The 16,431-nt window shown below is 38.0% G+C and overlaps 1 protein-coding gene across 1 annotated transcript in view; it reads right to left on the bottom strand.

The window, feature by feature from the left end:
- BACH2 (BTB domain and CNC homolog 2) overlaps positions 1-16,431 on the bottom strand; it is a 308,892-nt gene that overhangs the window by 172,178 nt on the left and 120,283 nt on the right. The gene's annotated exons all lie outside the window — the stretch shown is intronic.

Genomic DNA, 16,431 nt, shown 5'->3' on the forward strand with positions numbered 1-16,431 from the left:
GTCTGGTCCAGGATAGGGTAAGAGTATTGGGATGAATGTTTTTTTACAGAGCAATACAAAGCCCATTCACTGTGTTAAACTCAACATGAAAAGTCTTAAAGACACAGTACAAAGTAAAAATAAGTAGAAGTAAAAAACAAATGCAGGTGCCTATCTGCCTCCTCTTTTTGAATGTTTGTCACGGCAATAAAAGCAAGATTCAAGGTGTTTTAACAAAAGAGGTTCGCAACATGAGAAAATAAAGAACATGCAAATATGTTCTTTAAAACATCTTGAAATCTGTTAAAACCTTTTAAAAAACAGACTTTTATGCTTTGCTAATTAGTGTACATTTAGAGAATTTACAATAGAGACACTTACTTTTTTTTAAAGGGTACCTGTCAACATCCCTACAATTTATGCACTTTTAAAAGAGCATACAATTCTATAGCAAGCAAACATTTAGATTGGGAGACAAACCTATTTAAAAAGAGGTATTTTACCCACCTATCAGTCAATACTTTGGCATAGATATACCAATGAACTGATTGATAAATGAGAGCAGATGGACCAACCACACTAATAGCAACCACAGTGTCCTGTGACTGCAACTTAGCTCTTTTTAAAGAGCATAAAATTCTATCTATATTGTGTCAGCAGTATGTTTCTAGCAAACGTATAGATTAGGAGAAAAACCTATTTAAAAAGTCTTTCTCCCAAATGTCCGTCAGTAATTTGACATATCAATCAATTCTTTGGCATAGATTCTAAGAGAGAGCAAAAAAGACCTCCCACAGGCGGCCATTCAGCATTCCATGCATAGTAAACATAACACATGCGCGGGAGATGCGGAGGGTTACGCTAACAGAAGCACCCATGTAGCACTCAGGAAATGGTGGCGCTGTAATGGAGGTTAGTTAGTATATCACAATTTTTTACACTGAATGCTTCATGTATTTCATGATATATATATGATTTATATGATAAATATAATGATTTATATTTATATGATTTATTCAATGTACTTGGTGGGATTTAACTAACGTTGTAAAACCCATTACAGGTTCACTTTAAGACTAAAAGGTTAAAAAGATGACAGTTGAGAGATAAAATAACAAATACTTTAAAAAAATACATTACATTTTTTTCTATGTGTCAGCATAAAGTGTGCATGCAGCTCCAGTTTTCAACCTATGACCTAAAGGTGACTTGCTTTAATTTGGGATAAGACTGAGATCAGAGACTGGACTGGACTGGACAATATACCAAATTGTTTGTATTTTTCTTTAAAGTGTTCTACATAATTTGCAAGGGCAACTTGGAAATTGATGGCTTGTAAGAACAGCTTAAAAATTCCCTCAGTGCTGTGTCATACAGAAACTATTTTATTCCGATCTTCTCCTTTACGGCGCCATCATTTGAAAGCTTAATTAATCAGGCCCTTTAAATGGACATGCTTCATGAGTATGATGGCTTTCAGGAATTGCTGGGAACATTACTGTACACAAATGGTTGTGCTCCTGAATCAATTACAGGTTTGTTATGAATAAGAAGATCAGTCAAAACACATTCATCAGATGCTTCTGAACCCAAAGTCTACACTTTTAAAAACTTACGGAACCATGAACCCCTTATAAAGAAGTTTGGCATTTCTTAAAAACAAATAAATATACTTTGGCTGGAGTTAATAATCACCAAAACAAGTACAGACCGAGAGGAGACAGTGAGTGCTAGACTCAAGGTAATATATTTATACATATATATAATATACGCACAATTCGTTCAGCTATATATTTATATCATATTTCATTTTTGTTAGTCATCTATAAGGGGATATATTGACTGAGTTTCTTATAAAATAGGTAAATAAGTCAGACAACGTTACAAATATAGCTTGTCTGCTAATGTTGCCAAACTAAAGTCATAAACCGCACTTTATTTTAACACAATACTTTGATCACCATAACCACTACAGCTCACTGTGTTTCTTGCTCAAGAGTTCTATCACATTCTGCAACATCAGTTTACGTATCCCTATTATTTGTATGCAGACCTGGACTGTTCTTAACAAAGAACCCATATTTCTTACTTTGTCCTACTGCCATTAGCCTTACATTTTTTTTTTTTTTTTTTTAAATTCTTTATTTTTGAGTGCAGTTATTGACATAACAGTTTGCCTAGCCACAACAGCCATGGCAAAAAAAAAAGAATTATATGCAGCGAACATGTGGCAATGGAACAAATGCACAATTTTTATAGTTATACAACAAGCGTAACGTTACAAGCTTACGTACGGTCAATTTGTCTAGGGGTAAGTGTGGTCGGGCGATAACTTTAAAGTTACTCAATAAGAGACCGTGACTATAATTCGTAGTGCTGCTTCCTCACAGGTCGAGCACTAGTGGTCTGTTGCTTAGTCGAGAGTGATGGGTGTGGGTGTCTAGTCTGGGTATATCTGTGAGTTGTCCGCAATAGGTGTGTACCATAAGAGTGTTCCCAGTTTAGTCGCTCTAGTAGCCCCTTCCCATGAATTAAAGCGTGCTTATAGTGTTCGGGCTTATTTCAAGCTGAATGGGTGGGTGCATATAGTGCGGGGTTTGGGCCTAACGGCCTGAGACGCAGGTGTGCTGGTTAGTATATGCGTGCGTGTTTAAATCCCCTGACCAAGGGGGTTGCGGGGGGGGGGGGGTTAGTAGTCGCCCCTTACTATGGTCTTGTTATCGGTGGTTATGGTCGGCATGAGTATAAGTTAGGTCTATCCCTAACTAAGTCGAGGTTGAGCAATAAATGATAAAACGGTGTATGCAAAATCAAACCAAAACATTAACGTTAAAATATATAATCAAAGTTCGTGTGTGTTTGTTAATCGTGGTCGTCCGTGCTTTGCGGGTCAGCCGTTCTTGGTACAAATGGTTTTATGGAAGCGGGATCCCAAGTCGCCGCTGGTGCTCCTAAGGTGGGGGGGATGCTCGGACGTGGCAGCCCCAGGGTCTCCAGAAAGTTCGTCGCTTCAGCCACGGAGGGCAGATTGTGTGTAGTCCCGCCATGAGTGACAGTGAGGGAGCCGTTCGCCCCCCATCGGTAGGCCAGTCCTGCTGCCCGGAGCTGCGTTGTGACTGGGGTGAATGACTTGCGGAGAAGAAGTGTGGACCTTGTCAGGTCCTGGTAGAAGGTTAGGATCGAGGTTTCGAAAGTGAGGGGTGTCCTTCCTCTTAGCGCTGACATGATCTGGAGCTTGTCAGGTAGGGAGATGCAGCGAAGGATGACATCCCGGGCTATATTGGGCTGAAGGGGAGAGTGGCCTGGTAGACGATAAACGCTGTCTATTGCTACCTTCTTAGCCACAGCATGTGGCAGGATTGTGGCCAGCAGTCTCCTGATATAGTGGGGAAGCTCCTCCGCCGTAGTCGCTGCGGGGATACCCCTTATTTTAATATGATTCCGTCTCTGGCGGTCTTCCATCGTGGTGAGTTTATGTGCCAGTGTTTGTTGTTGCATTTGGAGCCTTGTGATAGAGTCTGTTACTGTAGATAGGTGGGATTGCACCTGTGCTAAGGCAGATTCGGTGGTCTTGACTCTCTCCGACACTGCTCGTACTTCTCTTTTTAGGATAGCCTTACATTTTTTTTTACCTGTGTCACAAGCAGTTGCAGGATTACACATTTAATGTAATATAATAATGTAATCCATGACACATATTTTATGTCCCTGTGAGGTCACCATGTGTGTGGTAGATTGACATATTACACTGATTCACAGGTTGTCTTCTAAAACTTGGAAAATAAAAGCTGGGGGAGATGTAGATTGTGTCATAATGTTATCAAATGTGGTAAATTATAATTTAATAAACCAAACCACAGATTGCCACGTGGAACGGGTTTTTGAGGTCAAATGTAACTTCCACCCTGAAAGCACATTTTTTTCAGTAGGTATTCTGGTGTAAAGGAATCTTTGAAAGACTCAGAAAAGGGTGCATTAGCCCAATCATTCGGGTGGAAAAACACAAACAGTGAATTAAGTCCATTACGGCAATCAGGATTCAATAACTATGTGCCAGCCAGCACTAACCACAGAAGTTCACTTAGGCCATTTCAGTCATCGCCTCCCAGATCTTCCACATGTATTGTATTCATTCATTCAGTGGAGAAAAAGAAAAAGTCAACACTGTAATCCAAACAGCAAACATTCCACATCCTTCGTAAATCCAAAAACAAGCCCATCACTTGAGAACAAAGAGCATTTTGATCCTTTTGTACAGAGATCCAACAAAAAAATAAATAGGAAATATTACAGCTAAAGCTGCAAAAAAAATTGTCACTTTTCATGATGCACGTATGTGGTTTTAATATGCGTGTAGTCTACTGAAAGATGGAAGAAGTGAAGAACACAGTTGCAATAGACCTATTAAACCAGCAGGTGTCATTGCACCATGCTTCTTCTTGATCCTTAGGATGCTATGCTATAGATCAGTGGTTCCCAACCCAGTCCTCAAGTACCCCGTAACAGTCCAGGATTTAGGGATTACCCTGTTGTGTCTAAGGTGATTTTAGAGGGGGAAAAACATCACTTTAGATACAACAGGGTAATCCCTAAATCCTGGACTGTTAGGGAGTACGTGAGGACTGCGTTGGGAGCCCCTGCTATAGATAATGTGAAATGTATATTATGTGTATACAACGTATTAAAAGGAAACCCATATCTAGTATGTGATAATCATTGACTTGATTGATGTACAAACAGTCCATTAATGCACAGAATGTGCAAGGAAATAAAGACACCTATTAATATGTATGTAGGAATATTATTATTTTTATATCTATAGAACAGATTTCCAATCTTCACGTGTTCAAGTGGCCAAACTAGGTTCAAATTTTTATTTTTAGCTTGGCAGGCCTGAAAGTAACCGAAGTTGACGTGATCTTTTGCTACTGTATCCTACTTATGTCAAGGTTAAGCAATCGGAGATGCACTTTTGCACACCAGTAGTCATCACATTTCTCTAAGCTTAAAAACATCTTTACGTTCTTTTCAAACCTCTCTCATCGTAAAATATATTTGCCTCCAGAACTGCAAACCCAATGGATGTTTGTTTAGAGCACCATGCTTTACAATAAAATTTTCAGCTGTTTCACAAAAATGCTTGAATAATGCATCTTGCCCATTCTAATATTTGGACAAAAGATATTAGACTATAATCACTAACACTATAATGCCTGATACCCCTTTGTGTGCATATATACCACATTGCAAATAAGTGAATCTGGATAAGAAGGCATCAAAATGAGACCGTTTTAATATGTGACGGCACCAATACGTGCACTAGCTTAGTCAAAGTAAAGTGTAGCAACCTAGCACAAATGGTGACATTTAACATATCCAGACTGGCTGCATATTGTGTTGAGCAAGAATGTTTGCATGTGAACATAAATCAAATTCACCATAATGGCCATCCATTAAGTCAAGGGGTCACATGGAATGAACAGAGTGGAGGAAATATTACAACCACATCACACTAACATAATGGTTTCATGCATTAGTATACATCTGACAAAAGGCAGCTTATATCATTTTGACGTACACCATGGAGCTGTCTAAGGTCAATGAGATCAGAGGTCGAACATCCCTATCTATTTGTGTATACATTTGCTGAAAAGCACTGCGAACCCCAACTGCTGAAATAATTTAGTACCCAAGATAACATTTCGACAGAGAAGTTCACAATGTCACAGACATTAAAGTACTTCTATTATCAGGCGCCTTTTAATTCCTATTATAAAGATCACATATGCAGTCAATTATGTATATCTCTCAATCAGTGAAAGTACATAGTGCTAGCTCTGGAAAGCAGTAAATGATTAAGTTAGTCCTTTGTGATAAGCAAGCGTTCTACTCTGCACTAACCTTGTTGACATGCTTTACACGGGGCTGCGTCACCATCTCCGTAGAAACATGCCGATCACAGCACACTGATTCCGCGTGACTCAGACAAATGCTGAATGGGAAATTGGATGGTTTTATCAATAGCCAGGCGTAATGCTCTTTTCTTTTGCTGTACACCGTGTTTACGTTACAACCAGTTCAAGTGAATCATCTTCAGCTCATTCACTGCTTTGATTCCCGGGAGCACGTATAGGGCACAACTAATGTTTACTATGACAGATGAACCGACATAGATTACAAACACTTAAGGAATTATAAGTACTTGTATGGGAAAATGTGTAAGAGTGTCAAAAAAGATGCTATAGGGAAGATTAATTGAAAATATAATATTGGTTTATATACTTCTTCCAAATCTAATTGGACTGGGCAGCATGCACGTTAGAAAATCAAAATGCCCAAAAAATCTTCTGGATCTTGAACTAATGGTGTTTAGCGTTGCTAGCTTGTTTGAATTCAAATGTATAGTAATTAATTGAATTGTGTATATATAGGTATAAACAAAGCTGTTGCAAGAATTTATACCACAAGGTAAAAAGACAGCTTGTCGCCCTTCTCTCCTCCAATCCCAAAAACCATCTACCTTCAGTCTTTTTTCTTGTTTTAATCAACTTTTCAAACTCGTTGACACTATTCCTCTACTTGTTTTTTTTGTTTTTTTTATCCTAGCTAATTGTGTGCTGGGTCTACAATATATGTGGTTTGAAGATTGTGTGTAAGATGGCTTTGTGTGATATGTGGAGAGGCTGTGTTTGCTGGGTCCAGCCTCCTAGCACATTGTTTTTTAAAGTGTTTTTTTTGCCTCGTACCCCTCTCTCTGTCCATTTAACTTTGCGCAGGGAGAGGGTCTATGACAACTTAGCTTGCCAGCACTCTGTAGGCTACTACAGACACTCCATGTCCACTAACGCAAGGGAACACTTATCCTTGGTCTCCTCTAATGCTGGCTGTGACCTGCATCTGGTTTCTGCAGGGCCGGATGACCACTCTCAGCCAACGATTGCTATTCTGTGCATAGGATATGTACAGAATTGTCATTAGTCTGGCTGGCACTCTAGTTCTGGACTGGCTAATGACACTCCAGTGACACTGGCAACAGAGGCGCTGATCGTTGCATATGCAGAGTTTCATAGGCTCCAGACACCATACCCACTTCAAATCACTGAAATGGTCATGGTGCTTGCAGTACCTCGTTAAACTTCACTAAATGTTTTGGCCAATGAATCTGTGTAAGCAAGACACACAAGTCTTCTTCTAAATATCATTTTCAAATACATAAGTCCAAAATAAAATTGGCTGTTTGAAATAACTCCAGTGAATTCACTGTAATTTAATTTTAAATTAATAATACTTAAGATATCAGGCTGTCACACAAGCCCCAGGTGCTTTTTCATTCTTCCATAGTAACATCAATTAGAAAAAAAAAAATACTTTCATTCATCAAGTTTAATCTTTTCTACATCTCTATTTCCATTGATAATTCAAAAGAAGGCAATGTGAAGCAATTTTTAACTATGCAACAATATGTGGAAAAAATGATTCTTGAATCAAAAATAGCAATCAGATTTCTCCTTGGATAAACTGGTCAATGTTTTTTAAGCTACCAGCTATCAAATTGGCCACGACCCCTGACAAACATGCATGCACACAAACATGCACACAATCGCACACATACAAAAATATACATTCCTACATACACACATACAGATACACGGTGCAAAATACACACACAGATATACATTGCCAGATGGCCCAAACAGATACCCATTGACAAACACAAACTCACTATATATATATATATATATATATATATATATATATATATATATATATATATATACACACACATATTCATATCCACCGCTGCTAAGCCTTACAGGTTCATGTGCAATGTTAAAGGACAAAAGGGAGAGAAGAGGAATTTTCCTTTGGACTCCTCATTTCACTTCCTCTTGCGTCTTGCACAGTTTCCTGCAGAGTAATTGAGAAGTAAGTTGTACACCCCCATCCTCATGAATCACGATATATGTGATCCATATTATGACGCAATCTGAAAAATTATCCTACGAATAAGAATAAAAATATATTTTTTGCACTCGCTTTTAATTTGGGGCAACAGCTGTTCCCAGTATTTTGAGTATTTAAAATAAATGTAATGTAAATCTTTATAGCTGCCGGTTTTAATCTACGCTACAAATGTGTCAGTCTAAAAGAAGGAAAATAAAAGACTGTGACCTGGCCATGAATTTCAGATAAACTAGATTGAAACACAGTATGACCTGTCCCCAGGAAACCCAGCTTAGCTCACTTGTACAAATGTTATTTAATTCATTATGCATGCGGTTCTCTACTGACTTTCATTAGAAATTATATCACATTTTTGTGAATCAAATTAACACATGCTCATTGTATGTATTCAATATGACATAGGCAGATCAGATCCCTTTTTCAATTGTACGAATTTGAATTGACACTGTGAGATCTCTGGAAAATATATATTAAAAACAAATGGAAACAGTTTAAGTTTTATTTCCTACTCCTATTGTTTGTAAGACAATACCACTAGAATGCAATATTAAAATTAAAAATAGTGGCATATCCACCCTAGGGTATCTTACAATACATTCACTAATCACATGAACCATATAAATGAATACAAATTTACTTTGTACATTTATAATCTATAATAATAAGCCTGAAATTAAATATGAAGCAAGCATGTCTGCATTTTTTCTTGATGGGTTTTGCACACTTGGCAGTGATATGTACAGAATGTAAAATCACTGTCCGTTAACTGTATTTAATAGCCATTTGGCAACATATAGATTCAATGTACAGCACTCCACAAACGTGACTGGATAGGTAAATACGACTAGATAGGGGTATGATTGGATGTGGAATGTGACTAGGTGGGTGGTTGGAGGATAAGTGAGTTATAGTTGTAGTGTTATGTTAGGGTAGACTTTTGCAGAATTGTATGTGTATGAATGGGACTGTGGGTAAGGAGTGTAATGTTTAGGCACTGTAGTGTGTGTTTTGGGAGGATAAGGGCTATGTAGTGTGTTAGGAGATAGGGCTATGTGTTTCGGTCTTTAATCTTCCCACTGGCTGTGCCGCCCTCCGGCCTGCTGCCCTGAGGCAATGGACTTTGTGTCCTTATGGCAAAACTGACCCTGTGTACGTACAACTACTAAAGAGCATAACATTTCATCTATACATTGCCATAGCAAATTTGCTAGAAAATGTATAGATCTTAAATTAGGTCTGTCTTGCATGTGTCATCAAATGACTGACAAGAGACAGCAGAAAAGTCCTCCCACAAGCGGTACCTTTGTTCTCTACGCATAGCAATAGTAGCACATGCGCTGTGGTTCCTATGGTAACTTCCTAGTCAATGCTGCTAGCGCAGGCTTGGCAGTACAAGAACAAAGTGACTGACGTTCAATTGCCCACATGCTAACAATGAAGTCAGTGTTTCTGCATCACAGAGGATGTTTGCCTTCCTTGTGAGAGTATCCCCAAGAATACTAAAGGATAGTAAAGAGAGCAAAGGCAGAGCATTGGCAAACCAGATGTGGATGTTACAGGAGAGTAACACCCACAATGCTGAGGACATGGTGTCGCTGGATTGAAGACGAGAAGTTAATATCTTACACTGGATACATAATGTATTGCTGGGGTAGTATCTGTTTACAATGCATTTGGAGGGACTTCTGTGAAAGTGAACCTGTCATAACATGTTTACTTTAAGTAACTGTAATTTCTTTTGGTCTTAAATAAGGCAGGAAATGGCAGCTAAACAAAGGTGATTTTATTCCACATTACAAATGTCCTTATTTACTGCCATCTTTCACAGCTGCTAATCCTCCCATTACACCACAAATGAGATGCTACGGTCAATACATCAGCAGCGATGGATGTATCATTTCAAGCTACAGAACACCCCCCCCCCCCCCAGCCTTGGGGATTACCATTGTAAATCTGAGTGGATGAGAAGCACTAAAAATCCTGCATTTGTCTGTTCTATGTATGGTTCTTGTGGTCACCAATAATTGTTGAAGTTCATGGGCTGACAAACAGGAAGGGGAAAAAAATGCAAAAACAGTTAAACTCAGAACAAGGGAGCAGAGAGGCAGACAAAATAGGATTATGTTCCAGTGAACATACGGTCTAGCAGACCACAGTCTGCATATTATATATGTCTGTCAACAGACAGTATGTGACTTTGCAGGAATCCGATATTTTTGTGTAATTTTTAATTTAGCTCTCTTAAAGTCTTGCTGTTTTATTGGCACAGTTTTAATATATTACTGTCTTGTAAAGCATGCGGGATATTTCCTTTTTTAATGATCTAAATATTCTGCCAGATCAGTTTCCATGAACTTGCAGTTTTGTTTGTTTTTATTACGTTTTTGTTGATCTTGTATGTTAGAACTCTGGGTTGTAGTTTAGTACTTCATAACGTTTTCTTGGCTTGCATCATTTCTACAAATATAACAAAGTGTTAAACAGGCAGAGGTATACGCTAGCTACCCATGATGCACCTTGGTAACATCCTGGCAAAAAAGTGTTTCAACTCTGGTGTATATCAAGTAAAGATTCTTCATTGCACTTTCATAAGGTCTAGGTTGCCAACATTTTAAATACAAATCTTGTCTTCACTCACAGATTATTCGTCCAGGGCATCTCTACATTGACCTTAAATATCATTCCTAAATGTTTGAGGCTTTTTCACTCCCAACCTCTTACTGTGGAATGGATTTCATTAGACAGCATTTCAATCTGCAGCAATTCCAAAAGTGGTGTGGGGGGGAAGTTGCATGCATAATATATTAGCTAGTCCACATATATGTAAAGCAACATGAATCGAACCCCTAGCCAGCTTGCTACTATGCAAAGTCTGCATGAACAGGGCTGCGACAGTATATTACTATTGACCACACAATGGAGGAGAATAGCAGATCCGGTGTATGAAGGAAAGGGAGCCTGAGCATTAAAAGAAAAAAAAATACATTTGTTTTTTCCATTCTATGCATGTTATTTTTTTTTATACCTTATTTAATGGTCTACCTCAGCACTGTGTATATAAAAAGAATATCCTACATTAGTTTCCATGACTACATTAATCCTGGGTTCTAGGGTTTCTTTTTTTTTTTTATGCATTTGTTACTGAAGGTTTGATGTCTGACACAATTGTTAACTGTTTCATTACTACATATCTTAAAACTCTTCAAACAATGTAGCTGTCCAAGGCTAGTCCAAGGCTAAAAAAGGTGTCCATGCTGACAACACCAGCAGCATACTGACAACTAAGGGTTTTGAACAGTTTGCAGCCTAATACTCAAGTTAAAGGTATATCCCAAACACCATAACCACCACAGCCCACTTGCTCATACATTACACACAGGGCCAAAAATCCTTAGGAGTGTTCCTTTAACATCAGGTCACAACTAACCGGAGCCAAGAATGCTTTTGTGAGAACAAAGGCTTTTTTTTTCCTAATAACAACTGTCTGAATAGAGACAAACCATGAAGCGATATAAACAAAATGAAGCATGCAACTGTAATGTAATAGTATGGAAACTAGTAAACACATAAAAAATCACCTCACAAAGCACACAGAGCGAAGATTGTAAATTTGTTCTAGGACAGGATTAACCACTTAAGGACAGAGGACGGTTCAGGACCGTCATTGGCATTTTTGCATTGCCGAGCGCTGACGGTTCTGACCTGTCCTAACGGTCTTAGTTACTTACCCGATCACCGTCGTTCCCCAGGCGGCGATCGGCGGTGCTCCCGGTGTGGGGAGACTGTCTGCAGCCCAGACAGTCTCCCCATGGCGGATTAGGACCCCTGGGGCCATGTGATCGCTCAACAGAGCAATCACATGGTCACAATAGGTGTCCATGTGTCTGCCTGCAGGGGGACTGTCTGTGCTGACAGGCAGTCTCCCTGCTAGTGTAAAATCAAAGAAAAAAAAATAAAGGTTAAAGTTAATAAATAAAATTAATAATTATATATGTGTATATATATATATGATATATAGACATATATTATATTTATATAATATAAGTCTATATATCATATATATAATGCCATACTAAGTGTATTTTTATATTAATATGTACATATATCATTATAAAAATACACTTATAATTAAATTACACACGTATATATATAATATATATAATAACTATATATATTGTATATATATATTATTATAAAATACAAATAATAAGTAATTTAAATTAAATTAAAAAATGTAAAAATAATAAAAATGTAAAAAAATTATATATCTATATGAAATTCTATTCTAACTGTATTTTGATATTAATATATATATTTATATAAAAATACACTTAGAATGAAATTGTATATATATCTATGTATATATAAATAAATAAAAAGAATACGAACTATACATATGTCCATATACAAAATTACATAAATAATTATATAAATATACACGTAGACTTCAAATATATAAATATGCATATATATTTAAATTCTACGTGTGTGTTTATGTAATATTTTTACATAATTAAGTAATTTTATTGATTGCAATTTGAGGGACCTGCCTGCAAACCCAGGTTGAAAGTCCAGAGAATTTAATTTGCTAGCACTGTATTTTACCCTGTAACGTTCTACGACACCCTAAAACCTGTTCATGGGGGTTACTGTTTTACTCAGGAGACTCTGCAGAACACAAATATTAGTGATTCAAAACAGTAAAACATATCACAGCGATGATATTGTCAGTGAAAGTGACTTTTTTTGCATTTTTCACACACAAACAGCACTTTTACTGATGATATAATTGTTGTGATACATTTTCCAGTTTTGAAACAATAATATTTGTGTTCAGCAAAGTCTCCTGAGTATAACAGTACCCCCCATGTACAGGTTTTATAGCGTTTTTGAAAGTTACAGGGTCAAATATATGGGTCAAATATTTTTACATTGAAAATGGCCAGGTTGGTCATGTTGCCTTTGAGAGCGTATGGTAGCCCAGGAATGAGAATTACCCCCATGATGGCATACCATTTGCAAAAGAAGACAACCCAATGTATTGCAAATGGGGTATGTCCAGTCTTTTTTAGTAACCACTTAGTCACAAACACTGGCCAAAATTAGCGTTCAATTTAGTTTTTTACTTTTTTCACACGCAAACAAATATGAACGCTAACTTTGGCCAGTGTTTGCGACTAAGTGGCTACTAAAAAAGTCTGGACATACCCCATATTGAATACACTGGGTTGTCTACTTTAAAAAAAATATGTACATGTGGGGTGTTATTCAGCGATTTATGACAGATAATAGTGTTACAATGTCACTATTGATACATTTTAAAAATTTATGTTTTGAAACAGCAATATCCTACTTGTGTTTATAGCCCTATAACATGCAACAACAAAAATAGCAAAAAGCATGTAAACACTGGGTATTTTTAAACTCAGTACAAAATTTTTAATCTATTTAGCAGTTTTTTTTATTCACTTTTGTAGATGAGTGAAAGATGTTTCACATAAAAGACAAAAAACATGTATTTTTTTCAATTTTTCATCATATTTTTTCTTTTTTTTTTATTAAATTCCATGAGATTATATAAATAATGGTATGTAAAGAAAGCCCCTTTTGTCCTGAAAAAAACAATATATAATTTGTATAGGAACAGTAAATGAGAGAGCGAAAAATTACAGCTTAACACAAACACCACAAAAGTGTAAAAAGATGCCTGGTCGCAAATGTACAACATCGCAAAAACAGTCCGGTCCTTAAGGGGTTAAACAAGGAATAAGATATGGCAAATATTTTGTTCAAAACTTGTAACACACTGTGTTGCTGATAGGGATACTATCCATATATAGAGTTACATCGCTGGTAAAAATAAAAAAATGTCCAAGATCATTTAATTTCCAATGGGTGCAACAACACTGTGAAACTGTAAAGGAGGAAAGTCACGGGCACCGCTAAAAAAAATAACTGAATTAAAAACAAAGTAACATGCTACACAAATGGTAGAGACTCCTTGCAGTGTTCAGCGGGAAGGGATTATGGAAGAATGCTAGTGTGTCATCAAAACAAAGTGACATCAACATTAAACTGCTTAGCAGGTGAAAGCAAAGCAGAGGAGTAAAAAAATGCAAGTGATCATTGGAAAAAATGACTTCACACAAACAAAGCTCACTATCAGATTAGAACGCGGAATGACTCAGTCTTTGTTATGAAAGACAGCCGTTAACACCCACAGTACAAGGACTAGCTCTCGTCTGCTGACAGCGATCAGACTCATGGCCTTAACGAAAATTCAGAGCAGCAAAGCAAGAAATTAACTCTGATCGGCCACGTCACCTATTTAAAGAGATAGCGGCAGTGTAGCATACAATGCAGCACTCTCAAAGCCATCTCAGCAATCTTGGCAGGTTTTGATTTGATCAGCAGGATATTCCATGCACAAAACGTACAAGAATTAGTCTGATGACCACGAAGAGAGAGAGAGAGACAAAGATGGGGAGAAAAAATTATATTTGTTAAAGAATCTAAGCCTTGCTCCACCCTATTTTCTAAAGGGAGGTATAAAAAGGAAAGCGGAAACATGCAAACGTACATTTTAACCATGAATCTACGTTGCATAGTGCTTTAGGGGGAATCATACTGATATTTTAAAGTCAGCTACTGGAGAGAGAGTGCAAAAGCAATATTATGCAAAATGAATGCTTGCAGGGTTTCACAAATAAATAAAACTGCTGATGCACAAATGTGGTTAGAAGCAAGGGCGTCATCATGCTTAGAGGCAGGGCAGCTGTATTTACCACGAGGCTAACAAGACTTTTGCCGTGGGCGGCACTTTCCAGAGGGTGGCAAAAACTGCCTTTTTGGTCCACCCCAGGGCAGGCAGCCATGTGTTTTCAGGGCAGGCGACGAGGGAGCACTTTCCCTCTGAGTTCTCCCTGCTCAGCTCCCTCACACGACCTGCAGTGATGCCGGGAGCCAGAGTAACGTCATATTCCGGCTCCCAGCATCACTTTGAGGCGCACGAGGGAGCTGAGCAGGGAGCTCACAGCTCCCTCGCTGACAGCTTAGTGCGGTGGCTTGCCTTCCTTCATGTCCGCCCGCCTTTCTGAATGAGGTTGTCACAGCTCATGGTTCATGGTCCAATCAAATCAGGGAAGGTGGCATGGAGGAAAGACGGCACAGAAGGAGGGCTCACGGAGCAAAGGCAAGTGAAGGGAAACGGAGAGCGTGAGGCTAAATTTTATAAAATAATGTAATGTGAAGGGGAGGGTTTCATATTTAAAGGGACACTATAGTCACTTGAACAACTTTAGCCTAATGAAGCAGTTTTGATGTATAGAACATGCCCCTGCAGCCTCACTGCTCAATCCTCTGCCATTTAGGAGTTAAATCCCTTTGTTTATGAACCCTAGTCACACCTCCCTGCATGTGACTTGCACAGCCTTCCATAAACACTTCCTGTAAAGAGAGCCCTATTTAGGCTTTCTTTATTGCAAGTTCTGTTTAATTAATCCCCTAATTAATCCCCTACTATGTTAATAGCTTGCTAGACCCTGCAAGAGCCTCCTGTATGTGATTAAAGTTCAATTTAGAGATTGAGATACAATTATTTAAGGTAAATTACATCTGTTTGAAAGTGAAACCAGTTTTTTTTTTTCATGCAGGCTCTGTCAATCATAGACAGGAGAGGTGTGGCTAGGGCTGCATAAACAGAAACAAAGTGATTTAACTCCTAAATGACAGTGAATTGAGCAGTGAAATTGCAGGGGAATGATCTATACACTAAAACTGCTTTATTTAGCTAAAGTAATTTAGGTTACTATAGTGTTCCTTTAAGGTGCACTGCCAGTACTGCCTGTAAATGAAGAAGGTGATTACATCTGTAATGACAGACGTCATTTTTGCACATAGTTGCTACCACACAGCCTGGTACTGGGAGTTCTGTGCTGCTTAAGTTATGTGTGCCAGTGGTACAACTATTTCCCGGCACAAAAATGCAAATACCTCTGTATGCAAGCAGATACACTGCACATGGAGATTACTATCACCATGACCACTTCTAAAAGCAGTGATCACAGATGTTGGAGTAACTCTTTTATCAGATAAGTCTCTATTGTAAATTTGTTACCATCTTGGCTAGGGATACTAATATTTGATATGTACATAAATGGGTCTTAAACCAGGCATTTAGAACACATCGGTGGTATCTTCCATCATCATGCAGATTTTGCTTTTGACTCCCAACTCATGTTGAACTTTTAGAAGTTTGCCCCTCACAGCCCACAAAACCAAAGTGAGCTATGATCCCCTTAGCTTCTCCTTCTATTTATTATGAAACTTGCTGACCTTGAATCATGGCAGCCTGTGTAGTCAGTGACTTTCCTACTACAGTGGGACATAAAGCTGGCTATATGGTCTTAACCAAGTTGCTGCAGTGACAATGATCATGCATTTAAGCCTTTCATTTTGGTGAATGTTGTTCCTCTAAGGAGTGTAGTG

This window comes from Pelobates fuscus, chromosome 2 (assembly GCF_036172605.1).
Source record: "Pelobates fuscus isolate aPelFus1 chromosome 2, aPelFus1.pri, whole genome shotgun sequence".
NCBI lineage: Eukaryota > Metazoa > Chordata > Amphibia > Anura > Pelobatidae > Pelobates > Pelobates fuscus.